This window comes from Muntiacus reevesi, chromosome 19 (genome assembly GCF_963930625.1).
Source record: "Muntiacus reevesi chromosome 19, mMunRee1.1, whole genome shotgun sequence".
Taxonomy (NCBI): domain Eukaryota; kingdom Metazoa; phylum Chordata; class Mammalia; order Artiodactyla; family Cervidae; genus Muntiacus; species Muntiacus reevesi.
In genome coordinates this window covers 21,424,942-21,439,514 of record NC_089267.1, presented here as the reverse complement: position 1 = coordinate 21,439,514, position 14,573 = coordinate 21,424,942, and the positions used below count along the sequence as shown (strand labels likewise).

General features: G+C 37.0%; 1 pseudogene; it reads left to right on the top strand.

Moving 5' to 3' along the window:
* The first annotated feature begins 2,498 nt into the window (after positions 1-2,498).
* On the top strand, positions 2,499-2,611 carry LOC136150973 (U2 spliceosomal RNA; annotated as a pseudogene).
* The last annotated feature ends 11,962 nt before the right edge of the window (positions 2,612-14,573 follow it).

Here is a 14,573-nt window from a genome sequence, read left to right as displayed (position 1 = left end):
GCTTAGAAGTACTCTGGTTGGGTCCAGCCAAACGGTACGACATCATCTTTGTTTTAGAGATTTTCTGGGCCACCAGGACGGCTGTGTAGCCTGGGAGGGATTGAAGGCTGGCCTTCAAGGGCCAGCAACATCTGGGTATCTGTGCCACCTTCTTGTCATCATGGTACCAACCTTGTGCCACGGATAGTCCCTAACCCATATCTATGCTCATAAAATCCTGGGTGTGTGTAGTCATAAAGACCTAAAATCTACACAGCTCTTTCTAAAGAGCCAAAGGAGCCCTTCATAAGAAGAGGCCTCAAAAACTTTGTGGACACCCCAGAATTTCTGAGCTCAGGGCGGGGTGGGGGGAGGAAGAGGTAGGCTGAGGGAAGATGACTTTATTTCATCCAGAACCATTGTTTTATCCAGAGTGACTCCATTTTTACCTGTTTCCATAATCGAGAACTCTCACAAGGTTGAGTTTGAAACCACAGCTAGGAGAGGATGGAGTCAAGAGCCTGAATCAGTTAAGGAGAAGAATAAAGTTTAAGGAATTTTCTATTTATAGGGATCACCAGAGCCTCTTTCGTTACAAGAAGATCTTATACATTTCCACGCATATATTCAGTCTTTCCGTTTAAATCCATTTTCTTTAAGCCTGTCATTCACAGTCATCTGGAACAGAAAAGCAGCACTTTACATGTGTCAGAAACCTTTCTGTCCCTCTTCTGAAAGCACTTCTTTGAGGACTTTTAAGTTTTGTTGTTTTTCAGTTGCTAAATTGTGTCCAACTCTTTATGGCCCTGTGGACTACAACTCGCCAGGCTCCTCTGTCCCCAACAGTCTCCTGAAGTTTGATCAGATTCATGTTCATTGAATTGGATGCTATCTAACCATCTCATCCTGTGCTGCCCCCTTCTCTAAAAGTTAATATATAAACTTTTAAGTTTATATTTATATAAAATATATAAACAAATATTTTAATATATAGATTTATTTGTATTTATTTTGGAACAGTCACAAACTTACAGAACATCTACAGGTCAATTTCAAAGAACTTTTTTTGACCCATTTGAGAGTAAGCATCCTGTTACTTGAATTAATTTTTTACAAACAAGGAAATTTTCCTACATAAGCACAATACAACCATGGTTGTTAGTTTGCCAGGGTTGCCATGACAAAATATCCCAGACTGGGTGGCTTAAACAACAGCAGCTTATTTTGCTCTCAGTTCTGGACGCTAAAAGTCCAAGATCAAGGTGTTGGCAGGTTTGGTTTCTTCTGAGGTCTCAGTTTTTGGCAGGCAGGTGGCCTTCATCTCTGTATGTCTTCACATGGCCTTTCCTCTGTGCACGCACATCGCTGGTGTCTCTCCGAAGCTCCTAATCTCTTCTTAATAAGCACACCAGTCAGATTGGAACACCAGGCAAGTCCCATCTCAACAATCACATTTTCACTTAATCACCTCTTTAAAGGTCCTATTTCCAAATATAGTCACTCTTGTAGGTACTGGGAGTTAGAGCTTCAACACTGAATCTGAGAAGGTTTGAATTTGAGAAGGGACATAATTCAGCCCATAACAACCATCAGAGTCTGGAAATTAACATGAAAAAAGTACTATCTAATCTTCAGACCCCATTTGCCAAATGCCCTAATAGTGTCCTTTATAGCAAAAGAATCCAGCTCAGAATCATGGGCTGCATTTAGTAATCAGATCTCTTTAGTCTCATTCCATATGGACCATTTTCTCAGTTTTTCCTTGACTCTCATGGCCTTGATACTTTTGAAGTTATAGGTCAGTATTTTTGTAGAATATCCATAAGTTTGTTTTGTCTCATATACCTTCATGATTTGATTCAGATTAAATCTTAGCAGCAATATCACAGAAGTGATGCTGGCTTCTTCTCATTGCATCCTTAAGAGAAGGTACCAATCCTGATTTGTCCCATCATTGATGATGTTCACCTTCCCTTGATTAAGGTGATGTCTGCAAGGCTTCCCAAGAAGCTTATATTTTTCCTTTTGTGTGTGTGGGGATGTGCCCTGAGACTTTGTAAATGCCAGTTCCTCATCAGATGTTCAGTTTATTTATAACTGTATTGTCTCAGGTTTTCCTAGTTTAGTGAGTTAAAATCTAGTAGCACTATTATTTATTTTGATGATCTAATTGTCTCCAGTTTGGCCAGTGGGAGCCCCTTCAAGATAATTTCTCTGTCCTTTAAAAATATCTCATTTATTCAATGAGCATTTTCTGGCACAAGTTGTTCGAGGCTCATCTTAACATTTTGCCTGTTTCAGTCCTGGAACAGGAACCCTGCTTCCTTCAAGTGAGTAATTGTATTTAGATGTGTTTTAACAACAGTATGCCTAAATCTATCTGTGTGAATAGTATCCTATTATAAGGATATTGACAATATTGACAATCCTATTAATAGGATATTGACAATAAATATTACTGCCTCTTCATCCTTGACTTCTACAGAAATGTGTGATCTGAACAGGTTACCACTAATCTTTTCTATGTCTTGGCATTTTGGCTAAGATCAAGTGTGGTATCTGTTTTCATCAGCTTAATGTCTGGTATCCTCTATCCAGGCTCCCAAGTGGCAATAGGGGTAAAGAACCCATCTGCCAATGCAGGAGACATAAGAGACACAGGTTCAGTCCTGAGGAGGGCATGGCAGCCCACTCCAGGTTCTTGCCTGGAGAATCCCATGGATCAGGAGCCTGGTGGGGTCTATAGCATCTCAAAGAATCGGACACAACCGAAGTGACTTAGCACACACCGGCACGCACACATGTCCTCTATCCAGGGCTTCCCAGGTGACTCAGCGGTAAAGAATCCGCCTGCAATGCAGGTGACCTGGGTTTGATCCCTGTGTTGGGAAGATTCCCCTGGAGGAAATGGCAACGCTCTCCAGTATTCTTGCTTGGGAAATCCCATGGATAGAGGAGCCTGGCAGGCTGCAGTCCATGGGGTCACAAAAGAGTTGGACATTCTTGAGCAACTGAGCACACACACACATATAGGGGAATACACAGATGTAGTAATGTATATAAAGGAAAGAACACAACCAGATATCTGTATATAAATTAGCATAGATGAGTCCTAGTTCTGGAATTTACTTCTGGGAAAGAAATGAATCTCATTTATTTCCAACAGGGAAAATTAGATAAGAAATTCAATTAGTTTCCCAAATCCTGCTTTCATTCTTCAAATCAGTCCATTATAGAGGTCACATTGTTCCTTTCAGAATCCACAGCTTGAATTTCATTGGAGAGCCAATATATGGCCACTCCTAAAACTAAAGTATGAAATGTAATCTATTCAGAATGTGATTTTAAAATATTGGCCTTAGGTGCCTCTTCCCACACAAGGACAATCGCATCTAAGTTAAAAACATTTGATCTGAAGGGGTGCTTCCTTTTGTTTATTTTTCACTTCTTACTGAGAAAATAGTTCTGATTTTCTTGAATTCTCTTGGAGGCAGTTGGAAAAAATAACATGATTATTTCTATTCTTGGTTTCAGAACTGCTCTTTTTCTCTTTCCTTCATTATGCTTCTCACTTCCTTTTGTCCTTCTCCTTCCTTGCCTGCTCCAGCTTTTTCAGTTCACATCCTCTCTGGATACAGTCAGAGTCATCAGTGGTGGAAAAATGTGACTGCCGGGAAGTCTCCATTCATTTTTAAAAGTAAATAGCTTGACAGCCTCTTAATTTACACCCTTGTCAGAGATGGCATGGAACATTTAAGCTTTGTTACTGATTACTGACATTTAACTCTGTCGAACAGTGTGGAAGATGAAATCCAAAACTTCATATTGGTAAAGAGACATATTAATTTCTTTACAATATGTGTCTTTTAAAAGTCTTCTTTCAGAATAAATTCTGTGGCCATAAAAATTATGTGTTAACATTAAGTAGATCATGATTTTCTAAAAAATGAAGTATTCTTGTTTCTTAAACTCGCAAATAAATGATGCTTTCTCAAAGAAATGTCATAAGTAATTTGTAAAAGAACGTATAAAATGTAAGATGTATTAAAATCCATATTGAATATAATATAGCTTTCCCTGGTGATTTAGGCTTGTTGTAATCAACAAATACTTTAGTTAAAAAAGAAAGCAAATATTGTGGGCAATAATTGAGGTATGTAAACCTTTTTTATTCCATTAAGAAGATGACAGGCTTCTAAAAGAGAAAAAGCCCTTCTTTCTGAAGCTGTGACCATGGCCTTCTAGAAATGGAATTTTTTGAGAACTCTAAATATGTATGTTTCTTCCATGCAAAAAAACAAACTACTTTTGGACAATGGGCCTGTTAGCAAAAGCCTAGCAGGTAAATTATCTATAAATGCAACCTTCAAATTCTGGTGTTTGTGAAAGGGTCTCTCATACTATGATGAATGGTGTCATAGACAATACTTAAAAATGGGCAGATTTTAATTTCACTTTTGCAATTTTTTGACTTCTGTGACTCAGGAATCATATTTCTCTCATACAGTGCTTGATAAATTTCAGTGTATACACTGTAGTTCATATCCAGCCTTAGCCTGGTTCTTTTAAATTGTCTAGGGACTTGTCTAAAAGAATGTTTAGAATATACTCTGTGACACATAAACCATCTAATTTAAAGGTCAATGGAAATGTAAAAATCCAAATACACATTAGAAAGTATAATCAAATAGCAAATCAGAATCCATTTCCTCCTATTTTTCATCCTCATTTCTTTTGAAATATAAATCAGTTCTTTAGGTTAACAAGCATTTACAAACTAACATGTATTTGATGTTAGCAGTTATGCAAACATATTATCATGCATTTAGATTCTTTTAAAATTTTTACAAAGGAAGCTTTTTCATCTTCATCCCTCCGGGTTATTGTAACAGAATCCCATAGACTGGCTCCTAAACAACAGAAACTTTTTTCTCACAGTTCCAGAAGCTGGGAAGTCTAAGATCAAAGCATTGGTAGATTTGGTGTCTGGTGGGGACTCACTTCCTGATTCATAGATGGCCATCTTCTCAGTGTCTCCTCAGATGAAAGAAGGGACAAGGGAATTCTCTAGAGTCTCACTTATTTATAAGGGCACTAACCCTGCTCACGAGGGCTTCACTCTCATGGCCTCGTCACCTCTCCAAGGCCCAACCTTCAAATATTACCATCACACTGAGGATTGGATTTTAATATATGTATTTTTGGGGGGATACAGACATTCAGAAGTCATATTATTTCTGCTAAAGAACATTTAATATAGTCACCTGTCCACAGAAGGCTGAATAATAACTAGACCTCAATTATGACTCCTATTTATTGAGCAAGCATGCTAAATTGCCTCAGTCGTGTCCAACTCTGAGATCTTAATGGACTGTAGCCCTCCAGGCTCCTCTGTTTATGGGATTCTCTAGGTAAGAATACTGGAGTGGGTTGTCATGCCCTCCTCCAGGAGGTCTTCCCAGTCCAGGGATGGAAACTGTGTCTCTTATGTCTCCTGCATTGGCAGGTGGGTTCTTGACCCCTAGTGCCACCTGGGAAGCATAACTGGCTTTTTCATATATCTCTCATTTAATTCTTATGGCAGGTCTACAAGGTAAATAATATTATGTCTCTTTTACAGGTGAAGAAAGTGAGGCTCACTGGGCCTTAAGTAACTTTCCCATTATCTCACAGAAAATGATGAGATGATGGAGAAACCCAAGTCTTACTAATTAAAAAATTCATCAGAATGCTTTTCATTATATCAACAGTCTCTGAACAAGCCTTCCAATGCAAATTTGACATTTTTCCGGTCTTAGACCTGTTCTAACTACCCATGTACTGAAACATGAACCCTGATTCTAAGGCTCATACTTTCACTTTTCTATATACTCAGTAAAAATTATTCAGAATTATGTAGCATTATTTTCATTGAACATTATAGGCCCCAATAAATATTTATTGAGTGCAGAATTGATTCTAGAGCAACACTATTTTCATGTTTTTAAAGGACAATAACACCTTGATAAACACGGACCTGCAGCGCCGTGTGTGCTGATAGAATCTCTGGACAACTCTAGTTTCCAGATGTCCAAGGACATCAAAAGGTAAGACATTCATTCATCAAAAGGTCTCAAAAGGTAAGACATTCATTCCTGAAATAACAACTCCTCCCAGCGAAGTAGCTTTTAAACCACACCAGCATTTTACAAATACAGTCTCTTTCAGCCAATCGTTTCTTGGGATCCTTGTGTAAGGATCTGAATGCTGATTATGTTTGTTTAAACTACTCTATATTTTTATACCTGAAAAGGGAACTCAGTGACAGTTGCTAAAGTTATCTCAGCTTCCTTTTGAAAGGCCTCTCTTCAAGGTCAAGAATTAAGAAGCTAACATTTTGTCCCTTTGGATACTGTCATGAGAACTTGAAGATAAATAAGCTGTGTACTATGCAGAGATTCAAAGCAGCAGCTACATACTACATGTTCTAATGAGTCTTCTTTCTGTGATATGCTGGGAAAATTATATTTCTTTTAAAATTAGATTTCTAATAAAATGACAATCTAACTAATTTTTAACTAAAATTACCTCACCACACAAATCAAATTGAGACATTGAATAATACATTTTTATTCCACACTGGAATGTCTTCCATTATTTTTCAAAAAGCGTTCTCATTTTCTTGCCAGTAGATGTGCTTGTTGAATGAAGTAATTCTTTAGCATTGTGAGACCTGTGCTTCAACTGGAGGATAAAAATAAGATATATGTTATGAAAATCTGACTTCCTTTATCTTAAGTACTCATCACAGGATCTTTTCCTTCCTGAAAGACTGTAAGTGGCTGAGGATGAAGCGTGCTCTCTTGACACCTGGGAACCCAGAAAATTGCTCTCTCCCTCTCAGTATGTATTTCTGTCCTCTGCAAGAGGTGCTCCCAAAGACTGGCAGGGCAAATTTGAAATAGGACTAACACGCTCCATTTCAAGTGGTGACCAAGGATCCTCGAGTGTAAAAGCAGCCTTCGAGAGCCCATTTCATCTTGTAACAAGACTCTACAGCCCATCCTGCTGGAATCTGGGTTGCCTTCAGAAACTCAGCTCATTACCTGGGAATGTGAAAGGTCTTGATTGACCTGTCCTGCTTCTACAGCTAATAGGACTGTCAACTCTCCTGTCACTCAGCCATCACCAGTTCTCAGATATAATAAAGGCCTTGAAGGTAATACAGGAAGTGAAGCATCCCAAAGGCCTCACTGTCTCAAAAAGGAAGCTGCTTGTGGAACTAAATACTCTCCTTCAAATGTCTGAATTCACGGCGTAGGAGAGTGAACATGAATAGCGTTGGTTTTTTTCATCAGTGTCATTTTCTTTTCCATCTCGGTGTGTTCCTATCACTTCATTCTATGAAGTCCCAAGTGTAACAATGTAAAGTTGAACCTGGCAAGGACAGAAAAGCTAGCTCAGGGAAGGCCATGATTCGTGTGTGTGTGTTGAATGATGTGCATGTTTAAAAAGGATTAGTTGTAAGGGTGCTTTGTCTAAAGGAAAGCTAAAACCTAGGTTTCAGTCAATTAATATTCAATTCAATTCAATTTACTGAACCAGTAGTCAGCATATATTGAGCTTTGAATCTTGACTGGCATTGTTCTCTCTGCTGAGGTTAGAAACAGAAGATACTCTGACAGAGATTGTTTATGCTCACAAAACATCCATGTTCTCATTTACAGTTCCCAGGCTTTCTTGCTATTATTTGGACCACGTGACTAAGTTCTGACCAATAAGATATGAGCAGGTGACATAAACCATTTCTAGACTTGACCCCTCAACATATATCACATCACTCTCCATGTCTCTCTTCCTTGCTGTGTGACCTTGGAGGCCACATGTACCAGATGGCATAGTTCTAGCTTTAGCTTTTAGGCATATGAATCATTTCACATTAATTATTTGTACATGGTAAAGTTTGAGATTCATTTTTTCTTCCATGTTGACATGGAACTGTTTCAGCACTATTTGTTGCGATAACTAAATTTTCTTGAGTTTTCATAGTAAAAAATCTGAAGGATTTTAACTTATTCAGTGGTTGAGACAGATAATTCTCTCAGACACGTCTTGGACAACTTGACTTCTCACAGCAATTGTAAGTAGATTTTATTTTGGAAAATAGATTTTATTAAGACTGCTGCTGCTGCTAAGTCGCTTCAGTCGTGTCCAACTCTGTGCGAGCCCATAGACGGCAGCCCACCAGGCCCCCCCATCCCTGGGATTCTCCAGGCAATAACACTGGAGTGGGTTGCCATTTCCTTCTCTGATGCATGAAAGTGAAAAGTGAAAGTGAAGTCGCTCAGTCGTGTCCAACTCTTTGCGACTCCATGAACTGCAGCCTACCAGGCTCCTCCGTCCATGGGATTGGATTGTCCAGGCAAGAGTACTGGAGTGGGGTACCATTGCCTTCTCCTTTATTAAGACTATGAGTGAAATAACAAAATTATAGGGAAATAATATTTTACCACCCATAAGTTGAAACAGGAATCTATGTTAATATTTATTAAACTGTGTCAACCTACCTCTGGATGTGTATGCGGGCCACTTTCTACGACTCTGGCTTCTCTTCTGCCTAATTCTTTTTTAAAAAATTAATATATTTATTTTAATTGGAGGCTAATTACTTTACAATACTGTAGTGCTTTTTGCCACACATTGACATGAATCAGCCATGGGTGTACTTGTGTCCCCCATCCTGAACCCCCCTCCTCCTCTAATTCTTATTAAAACCTAAGTTCTTAATGTGATTTTCTAATGTTTGAGATTTCCAACATGTGAGGTTTAATTTTTTTTGACAATGTAGAAGTTCTGAGTCAAATTTTCAATTTATTTCATATAATTGTTCATGCTATACTTTTTTATTTGATCAGATTTTAAAAAACCTCATAACAACTTGTTATACTGTTTTGGTAAAATGTCTCAAATCCTCTTTTAAAATGATAAAGTATAAAGATTTTCAACACATACTATTGTTGTAGGCACTGTGTTAGGTACTAGAGACCTAAGTCAAAACTTGGTTTGTAGATTGTAAGAAAGAACATTGAAGTCTAATGAAAATTAGTAAGAACGTCCCCACCCCCTAAATATATGTCAGTTCAAAGAGATTTCTGCAACCATAAATTTTTTCATAGATCTGAAAGTAGGAAAGGATTAATAGGGGTATTTATACAGCTTTTTCCAAATGTGTTCCATGGAACAGTGTTGCAGAAGATAGTAGTAGTTTCCGGAAATAAATGAACATTTCTTGTGGTGAAATAATCATGGCAAAAAATCAATGGTGAAGAAAAGTGCTGGTGGCTTAGTATGATCAAGGGAGCAGTACATGCGAAGTAGAATGTCTGTTTTGAAGAAAACCTCTTGTGGATGTGTTTGAGTTGTAGCTGAACTAGCTCTGTCATTCCTCAAACACTGGGAAATGTTTCTTTTTCATTTGAGAAAATGACTACAGATAATTGGTATTGATACATGAATATTTAACTGACATTTAAAGAAAAATGAATTAATTGGTTCTATCACTTCAAGGAAAACAATAGACATCATTTGTTGTCAATGATAATTTTTAAAAATTTTACTGAAACATGGTTGATTGACAATGTTGTGTTAATTTCTGCTGTAGTACAGCAAAGTGATTGAGTTTTATATATAAAACTGATATATATATATAATCTTTTTCATAGTCTTTTCCATTATGGTTTATCACAGGATATTGAATATAGTTTCTTGTTCTATACAGTAGGACCTTGTTTATCCATCCTATGTATAAGAGTTTGCAACTGCTAATCCCAAACTCTCAATCCTTCCCTCCCCCATCCCCTTCTCCCTTGGCAAATACAAGTCTTTTCTCTATGTTTGTGAGTCTGTTTCTGTTTTGTAGATATGTTCATTTGTGGCATATTTTAGATAACACATATAAGTGATGTCGTATGGTATTTGACTTACTCTTTCTGACTTATCAAATGAAAATTTGAATTTTGGAAAACTTCTATCTGCCACCATGAGCTTAATACCTTTCCAGTACATAAAAACTTTTCTGATGAGATTCGTGGTGATATTAATTGATGTGTTTTTTATGTTATATAATGAAATCTGTCAGCATTTAGAAGACTGCCATAACTCAGTGAATCAATATGCTCTAAATGTTGCAGAATGACGCGTGGGTTAAAGATCCATTCAAAGAGTAAACTAGACCAATATATTTTAATGTAACACAGAACGAAAGTTTATGGTCAAGTTTTCTGATTCAATATTGCGGTTAATCTTCTAGAAGTGACCACTTATTGAATTTTGGTGTGGTGTCAAAGAGATCCTCAATTATCTTAATGCTAAAATATTTTCTCCTTTCCAGATCCTAGATCTTAAGATGCTAGATTTTCTTTATATGACTTTAACAAATGCAGCATAACACAATTAATTGAATGCTGAAGCAGATATGAATATCCAGAAATACAAACTCAAAAGAGAGTTTTTAAAATGTAAAAAAAATGGATACTGGTAAATATTTTTTATTTTAGAAAATGTATTTAGTCTTAAAAATAGATTATTTATATGACATGTATCCAGTATGCTATTGTTATTTTAAATGAATTACTAAGGATAAAAAATGTATCAGTTTTAGTTTCAAAAGAGTAAATATCAATAGAAATACCATGAACAAAAGCAATTTGTGTCCTCAATAATTTTTAGAGATGGAAAGGGATCCTGGGACAAAAACATTTGGGAACTACTGCACTAAAAGAAGTCCACATTTAAGTCCTTTCCTTTATGCATGTCTGTGAAAATTAAAACCAGATTTGTAATTCTATGATATTAAAAAATAGCCATAAAATTTTTGATAGTATCATAAATGTGAGAAATATGTCTTTTTCTGGTTATTTGTAGGAACAAACTTTATGAAAATACTGAAATGTTAAACTTGTTCTGTTTTACTAAAACTACACAAAAACACTATTTGTATATCAAGTAAGAATTCTCCAAAAAGCTTAATAATATTAATATTAAAATAATGTTACTATACAGATAAAAGTTGAGACTTTAAAAAAATAGCAGCATAAATAGAAATTCAATAGTGAGGAATACATTTGGTATACTTTCCCAAAGACTTCTTTTTTTGTATAGAATTATGACACTTGACAAATGACTGCAGGGAAAATGTGCCAAATGAGTTCCCCTGTTGTTTACAGCTTGTCACAGGCAGACGCAATACAAAGAAAAGATGAATGCATCATCTTCCACTCCAGAATGTCTCTACTCATAAAAGGGAGCTGTTCTCTTCCCATTCCAACAATGATTGGCTTAGATCACTATAACAGATCAATGAAGTTGTTGTTGCTTGGGAAGTTTAGGGAAACAGAACAAAAGAAATGGTGTCCCACTCATGGAATTCCTTGCAAAGTCACCCCACACTAGCCAAGGCTGAAGAAGCTCTGTTTATATTTTCTACAGGAGTCACTTTTCTAGTATTCAAATTGCCTTTTTGGTTACATATTGATACCTACAGGAGCTTTACTGCTGCAAGAGTGAGTCACAGACCAGCAGCCTTCACATCTCCTAAAACTTTTTATAAATGTAGACTCTTGGGCCTCATCTTAGACATCCTGAATCAGAATCTGCATTTTAAACAAGATGTCCAGGTGATGTGTATGTTTATTCATGTTGGAGAATCATTAATGTACATCAGATGATCTCAACCATGACTGCACTTTGAAATCATCTAGGAAATTTTTAAAAATCCTGATGTTTGTGCTACACTGTGGAGGAATCAACCCACTCCAGTATTCTTGCTTAGGAAACCCCATGAACAGAGGATCTGGTGGGTTACAGTCCATGGGGTCTCAAGAGTCAGACACGACTTAGCAACTAAATGACCACTAGGGGTTGGTTGAGGAGAAGCAGAGCAATTAGGTCAAAATCTCTTAGAGTAGGACACTCCATTCAAGAATAGGCCTTCTTCACTCCGTTGGAGATGCACGTTTGGATTTATTAGGGAAGTCAGTGGCAAAACATAGTTCTTTCATTGGCAACTTTTAATAAATACCTTTATTGAAGTAAATTGGTATTTTAAGACATTGCATGTATTTAATTTGATGAGTTTGGATATAGGTATACACCTACATTGTGGAAGATTCTTAAAGAGATGGTAATACCAGACCACTTTACCTGCCTCTTGAGAAATCTGTATGCAAGTCAAGAACCAACAGTTAGGATCAGACATGGAACAACAGACTGGTACCAAATTGGGAAAGGAGTATGTCATGGCTATATATTGTCACCCTGCTTATTTGACTTATATACAGAGTACATCATGTGAAATGCCAGGCTGGATGAAGCACAAGCTGGAATCAAGATTGCCAGGAGAAATATCAATAACCTCAGCTATGCAGATGACACGATCCTTATGGCAGAAAGTGAAAAAGAACTAAAGAGCCTCTTGATGAAAGTGGAAGAGGAGAGGGAAAATGTTGGCTTAAAATTTAACATTCAGAAAACTAAGGTCATGGCATCCAGTCCCATCCCTTCATGGCAAATAGAGGCAGAAACAGTGGAAAAAGTGACAGACATTATTTTCTTGGCCTCCAAAATCACTACAGATGGTGACTGCAGTCATGAAATTAAAAGACACTTGCTCCTTGGAAGTGAAGCTATGACCAACCTAGACAGCATATTAAAAAGCAGAGACATTACTTTGCCAACAAAGGTCCATCTAGTCAAAGCTATGGTTTTTCCAGTAGTGATGTATGGATGTGAGAGTTAGACCATAAAGAAAGCTGAGCACTGAAGAACTGATGTTTTTGAACTGTGGTGTTGGAGAAGACTCTTGAGAGTCCTTTAGACTTCAAGGAGGTCAAATCAGTCAATCCTAAAGGAAATCAGTCCTGAATATTCATTGGAAGGACTGATGCTGAAACTGAAACTCCAATACTCTGGCCACTTTATGTGAAGAACTGACTCTTTGGAAAAGGCCCTGATGCTGAAGAAGATTGAAGGCAGGAGGAGAAGGGGATGACAGAGGTTAAGATGGTTGGATGGCATCACTGACTTGATGGACATGAGTTTGAGCAAGCTCCAGGAGTTGGTGATGGACAGGGAAGTCTGGTGTGCTGCAGTTCATGGAGTTGCAAAGAGTTGCACACGACTGAGTGACAGAACTGAACTGATACACCCATAAAACTCTCAGTATAATCAAAGTAATAGATATATCCATTACCTCCAAAGTTTTTGTGTGTCTTTTATGTGTGTGGTATGAACATGAGATCAACCCTCATAATGAATTCTGAGTGCACAACACAATATCATTGACTCTGGGTACTGTATCACAGGAATTTATGTTGCATAACTGAAACTTCATGCCACTGGACAGCTCCCCATTTCCCCCTACTCCAGCCCCTGGAAAACAACCTATCCTCTGCTTCTATTATTTTGACTATTTTCGATACCTCATTTAAGTGGAATCATGCAGTAATTGTCCTTCTGTGATTGACTTGTTTCACTTAGCATAATACTGTCAAAAATCCAGAAATGGAAAAGCTAAAGCCACTAAGTCAATAAAAAGTATTTAGTAAGAGTTCATTGTGTATATGAGAACAGTTCACAAACTGGGAACTTTCAAATTCAAACTTCAGGGGCATGACATTACAGGATAGTTTATAAACTGAAAATGAGAAAGTTGTTTAACCTTATAATGATTAATTATTTACAATGGGGATTTGCAGACAACAGGGGATTGGTTGAAAATGATTATCTTTTCACTTTTTAGGAAGTGACTTCAATTTGTTTTATGATTTTTAGGAGCATTTTCAAAAAGTAGCCCAAGTTAAGTTTCACTTGTTTTGCACAATAAGCTAAATTAAGTTTGACTTATGTGGCTTAAATGGTTTTGTCTGCTCAGAGAATTTTCCATCCTGGCTTCCATTTTGTATTTAATTTTAACAATGTCCTCTGTATTTATCTATGTTATTACATATGGCTGGATTTCCTTCTTTTTAAAGCCTAAGGAATATTTCATTGTCTGTATACACATTTAAAAAAATCTGTTCACCTGTTAATTTAGACATTTGGGTTGTTTCCATATCTTGGGTATTATGAATAATGCTACAGTGAACATGGGACTGCAGATATCTCTTTGAGATCTTGATTTCAATTCTCTTGGATATATACCCAGAAGAGAGATTGCTCCATCATATGATAGGTCTATTTTTAATTTTTTGAGGAACCTTCACACTATTTTCCATAGCAGCTGCACTATTCTACATTCCCACCAGTAGTGCATAAGGGTTTCAATTTCCACATTCTTACCTATAGGATGTTGTTATTGCTTATCTTTTTTATAATAGCCATCTTAACTGGTGTGAGGTGATGTTTCATTGTGATTTTCATTTTCATTTTCTGATGATTAGTGATGCTGAACACCTTTTCATTTACCGGTTGGCCGTTTGTATGTCTTCTTTGAAGAAATGTCTGTTCAGGTCCTCTACCCATTTTTAAATTGAGTTTTGTTTCTTTTAATTTTTTGTTGTTGAATTGCAGGAGTTTCTTGTATATTTTAGATATTAACCCAGTATCAGATATGTGGT